This window comes from Parasteatoda tepidariorum, chromosome 1 (genome assembly GCF_043381705.1).
Source record: "Parasteatoda tepidariorum isolate YZ-2023 chromosome 1, CAS_Ptep_4.0, whole genome shotgun sequence".
NCBI classification, from domain to species: domain Eukaryota; kingdom Metazoa; phylum Arthropoda; class Arachnida; order Araneae; family Theridiidae; genus Parasteatoda; species Parasteatoda tepidariorum.
This window is the reverse complement of record NC_092204.1, coordinates 33,222,940-33,228,939: the sequence shown is the minus strand read 5'-3', so window position 1 is coordinate 33,228,939 and position 6,000 is coordinate 33,222,940. Positions and strand designations below refer to the sequence as shown.

At 26.5% G+C, this 6,000-nt stretch overlaps 1 long non-coding RNA gene across 1 annotated transcript in view; it reads right to left on the bottom strand.

The window, feature by feature from the left end:
- The window catches only part of LOC122273834 (uncharacterized), a 43,860-nt gene that overhangs the window by 37,517 nt on the left and 343 nt on the right, over positions 1 to 6,000 (bottom strand). The gene's annotated exons all lie outside the window — the stretch shown is intronic.

Sequence of the window (6,000 nt, the reverse complement as noted above, 5' to 3'; positions counted from 1 at the left end):
TTTTTTAAGGTTAAGTGCCACTGCCCGGTATACCCTTCACTGATGTTTTTTTGAGGTCAAGGGTCACTGCCCGGTATACATTTGCCTGATACTCCAAACACTGATGTTTCTTCTAATCTATCGTCAGTAAGTATTAAAATATCGAATAAATGTAATTATATCCACGAATAAATTAATATCAAATCGGATGTAATAAATATTTCGGACATTCACCAAAGCGACTATGTGATTGTCAACATTCACCAGTGAAAGTCAACAACCACCGATTTCGGTCATTCACAGTAACATACACATCATTTACATAATAACCTCATCAGGACGTTTATTTCATACTTTGCCTAAATAGCATCCGGCATTATATAGAATGCCTAGGCATTATATACAATGCCTAGGGAAAGTATGTAATACTTCTCATATTTCATACTTTGCCTAAAAACGTCAGGGATTATATATAATGCCGGCGTTTCATACTTTGCCGGTAACATATATAAACGTAAAAAAATGATATCCATGAAGACAAGCGTTTGAAACTTTTATTTTTTTTCTAAAAGGACCTCTTACATTTTGTTTTGAATCACTATTAATAATTTTTTTTTTATAAAAAGGCTTTGGTTTTGAAGAAAAAAAAGGAATAATCATGAAAAACATAAATTAGAGCCCTCCTCTAATTTGTTACAAGAAGACATTTTTAAAAGACATCGACTATATTTACAGGGAATTTACTAAGATTTCATTCACAGTTTTGGAAGTAAACAAATTATGTGTAACTAAGAATCCCATTGGTTCATCTTCCTCCATTAAGAAGGTTTATTTCCCTATAAGTTGAACTAATGCAATAGTATAAAGACTGATCATATAGATCAGCAGACAATCCCACACCCACTAGCAAGGAAATAATCAGTAAGACCATTACAGTCTCGTTTAGAAAAAGAAAAAGTATTCAAGATGTAAATTCTTATATAAGTTTTAGAAAATTTATAATGAAACTTTTTCAAAGTTAAGAAGTTATTCAAGAGCGAATAGTTACAGAGTTGTTTTCGAAAATTCAATTATCTGGCACCAACATCAAAAAAGTAATTTGTAAAAAAAAGGAGATTTGGTAATATATTCTTAAGGTGAGTAATCGCGTTTTTATAATTCATGCTTATTAATTTTATTAACTCTAATTAAAACGTTATATTTAATTAAATCATGGGAATTTATTGATAATAACCAAGATGATAATTTAGGAAATCTTATTTCGATCATATGGAGATCCATCAATTTATAGTCTCATTCAAATTTCCTATAATTTTGAATAAATCAAAAAATCCTTTTTATTAATTTAGAGTTTTAAATTATAGTGCAATGCTGCGGAAACAACAATAATTGCTTCACAATAAATTTTATTTTATGAAAAAGATAAAAAATAAAAATAAATAAATAAAATAGAAATTTTTTCTAGGAAAATAAAGTTTTACATTAGATAAATTTATTTATTTGCAATTTTAGAAAGGGTAAATCTTACGAATAGTAATTTTAGACTAGGTTAAAGTTCCAGTTACTTTAAAAAATTACTTCGTTTTCTACTATGATTCTTAGCACTTTAATTGCAAAAGTTCTTTTTTAATATGAAATAGTTTCATTTTAAACTATATTTCAAATGAGTCTTTAAAATATGCAAGGTGTATCATAAAGATCACAATTAATATTTATTTTAATACAGGCTAAATTCAAAAAACACCAACTGACATACAATTGATTAAAAAAGTTCTATTACCCTTCTTTAAGGAGGTTTTTTGATTGGATTTGTAGTGAGGATTAAATTAAAACACTGCATCAACTAAAATGACATAAATAAAATGTCCAATGATGTGTCTAAAAAGTAACTGGCAACTTCATAGTTTCTTTTAAAAAAAACTTCTAAAAATCTTCTAAAAAGGTCACTAACGAAATGCAAAGTTCTGTTTAATTTTTTTAAAAGTCTCCAAAGCTCTACCTATATCCATTTACACGATATTTTTTTCAAAATTTATGCTAATATGGGCCTCAATTGCTAGAATCAGCAATATTGAACTTCAAAAAGTATAAAATTTTTATTGAAACAAAAACTACTATACAAAGGAAACTTAAATCAATTTTCAGTTTGAAAACTTTTTCTTTGTATTTTAAGGACTAATAGCATATTTTTTTAAAGCACTTTCCTGTTTTTATAGTCTCCAATGACGTATGATCCAATTAAAATTAAAATTTGTAATTCAAAATTTTCTTCAATATATTTGCTTTTGAACATAAGAGCCAGTTTTGTGCTTCCCAATGCTAATATCAATTGTGAGTTTTCTAATACATTTGCATATGGTACCAATAACTTTTGTGCAATTCGAAAAATTAGTTCTTAACCACTAGTGAAAAACTGTAGTTTTCATTCGGAGTTTTTATGTTCTTATTCACATCTTATCCTTTATGGTTTCACAAATTATAAGTGAATTATTATTCTAAAATTTAAAATATACAAAATTGCTTTTTCTTTCACTAATAAACAATTCACCAATAATAGTAAATCTCCAAACATAGATTAAGTGTTCTAAAAATTATTTATTAATTAAATGTAATGTAAAAAAATTACGTGTAGTTTCATAGCTTCCAGATGGTGCATTTTATGTTTATTTACAGTTTAAATATCAATTTTAAATCTATTCAAATACAAAATAATTATCTTCGCTTCCTGCTTTAAATAATAAATCAAAAAAGATATCTGTAATTTTCATATTTGACCTAAAAATGCCAGAAAAAAACAAAGTGAATCTGTGGTTTCGAAAAGCACTGAAGTAGCATTATTTACTACTTATGCTTAAAGACGCATATCGAATTTGCAATGTGTATTCAATTTAATTTCTTTGTTTCGCAATTATAAGTGTGTTATTTTAGTTCTTTTAAAAAGAATAATTCTATTTAAAGTATAACAAAACATAATTCAATGTGTCACGAAGTAGTTATGCCATTTTATTTAGGTATGGTATCTTTACTTCAGTACTAGAATTATACTGGGACATATATATTAGGGTGCAAATGTTTAGGTTTGGCACAGTACAGATGTAACTAAAAATATTGTACTGAATTAAAAAAATTTTTTTGTCAATCCTAACAAATTTATTGAAACTATTTATACTCTTTCAGTTATATAGGATTTTTCTGTCTAAATAAAATGCATATTTAAAAGTAATTAAGGAATTGAAATTTTGATTACTTTTTCTACCTAAATAAAATATCTATTGAAAAGCAATTAATGAACCAAAATTTTGATTACTTTTACTGTTTAAATAAAATGTATACTGAAAAGTAACAAATGAATTGAAATTTTGGTTAGTTACAAATTCCTATAAATGTATTAAAAATATATAAAGCACTTTTTTATATTTTTTTCTTTTTAGATTTAGACTTTTCACGCTGAATGATAAGCGAACAATAACTAAAAAATACTCAAAATCCAACCCAACGATTTGAATATCAAGTTGAATTTTTAATCGCATTTAAATTAAATATTGGCCAGTTATCATAATAAATAGTTTTAAGTATCAAACACTTACGTTGCTTCTTAACGTATTTAAGAAATTGTATTTCCTAATTTTGAAGTTTTTGTTAAACAATTAATAAAAATTTAAAGTAATTTAGCCAGTTTACAGGAGAAAACGAAAGAGGAAAACGAAATAATATTTTAAAGGTCGAAGAGTTTTCCCCCCGGAAATAAACATCTGGTGAAACTGATTTCAAATTACTTTTAGTTTAAGAGGAGGGGGGGAGGTATAGGGGAGAGTGGGGTCAATTGTAACATTTTTTACTTAACTATTTTTAACTAACAAAAAATCCAATATATTATTAGTATTAATTGACAGACGAGTAAAGTAGACTATCCTCTACTAGAAAAAAAAATAAATACCTTATTTTAAATGTTATTATATTAGTTATTAACAATTTTTGACAGTCGTGCACTTGTTACAATTGTCCCCACTTACGGGGTCAATTGTAACAGTTCATAAATTCAACTAAAACATAGTTAATTATACATATTATCATAGTTGTGATATATTTTTTTATTGATCAAAATAGTAGTGATATTTTAGGAGTAAAAATAATAATGAGCAGAGACCTAAAGGGTTAAACTTTTAACTTTAAGGGGTTAAAAATTTTAATTTATGCTGTGAAAGGTGACAAATAAAATAATGCACATGCAACATAATATAAATGATATAGGAAACTATTGGTGGTTCTTAAAGAGTTAAGTAATGGTTTGTAAACATAAGATTATTTATTTTCAGCTGTTACAATCGTCCCTTTACTTATTGTTACAATTGTCCCCAAGACGCCATTTCAGCTTCATTTGTTAAAAACAATGCTAGTTAATTAGCAAAACTAATTTTTTTTTTATTGAAATGTTAATTAAGGTGTCCACTTACATATTCGGTTACTAATTTTTATTTGTTTAAACAAAATTACTTTGTTACGATATAATATTCTAATACCAAAAAAAGTACTTGCGTGGCTTGAAAATATCTTTTGTGATGTAACTCTTTCAAAAGTACATAAAAATGGTTGCCATCAGGGGTGTACATGTAGATTTATTAAATACACCTTGTGCGTCAAATCTAGAACCCCACACTCGAAATTTTTGCTCTGTTACAATCGTACCCTGTTACAATTGCCCCCACTCTCCCCTACTCTTTTTTTTCTAATAGTTGCTAATTAGAAAAACTTATCTGAGAATACTCAGATAATGAAACACTAATTTAAAAAAAATATAAAAAAACTAATTAAATCAGCTTTAAAATGTATTAAAACAATAGGAGGTTGATTACAAAATATCTTTTTGGAGACACTTCGGTACCATACAACAAGAAAATTTGACGAACAATATTTGAAAAGTGACATCCAAGATTAATCATGTTAATTATGACGTAAATATTATAAAATAAATAAATGATTTTTGTTAATCAAAACAATAAGCGCAGCAGTAACATCACAATGACAGGCGTATCTAACAATCTCAATCAAACGTGGTGATAATTCATCCTCACACAAACTAGTCAAAATAATTGTGTTGTATATTGCGACTTGAGATCAAAGTAATGTCAAATGAAAACTTTGAAGTAATAGAAAGCAGTTTTCCCGGAACAATCTGACCCCAAACAATGAAGGTTTTCCATTAAGGCATCTGATTTTGATTTCATTCTGAAACGGTTGCAAGAGCGAGGAAACATTTCTGATTAATACTTGTTGCACACAATCAGGATTTATAAAGAAATACGGGGACTTTCATAGCTTTTATTACCTCGACTAGCCCTTTGTATAATAATCTCACATTTTTCGAACTTTAAGTTGTTTACTTTAATTCCAAGAATTAAAATAAATAAATAATCATAAATCGGCTTCTTACCATACCGATGAGAAAATAGAAATATAAATTTTCAATGAGGAAATAGCCCGTAGCATCAAATATTGCTGCTCAGTTTTAGCTTATTATTATTACATGGTTATTTTTGCCAGTATTCACCTTTTCCAGAAAAATTGAAATTTTACCTGTCGTAATTTCTCTGTTTATTTTGCGAAGAAATGTATATAAAACTTATTTTTTATTGAAAGAAAATCTGATATATATATAAATATATCAGATTTATATATATATCAGATTTATGTTCTTTATGAATAAGTTTCTTTATTCATAAAAAAAGAAACTTATTTATTATTGAAACAAAATTTATAACAAATTTTGTTTCAATAATAAATAAGTTTCTTTCTTTTGTTTATGTATTGAACTTTGCTTCAAAGTAAATTTAACAAATATCAAATTGCTATAGAAAGAATAAAAGAAGTTATCTTTTTAAATAAAATGAAGAAAATTAATAATACGAGAGAGTTAGAATAGTATAAATTAATCTCCCACAATAGTTTATACATAAATTATGATTGATGACAGAACTCTAATTTCTAAGAGTACAAATAAAAACGATTCATGAGAAAACTAAT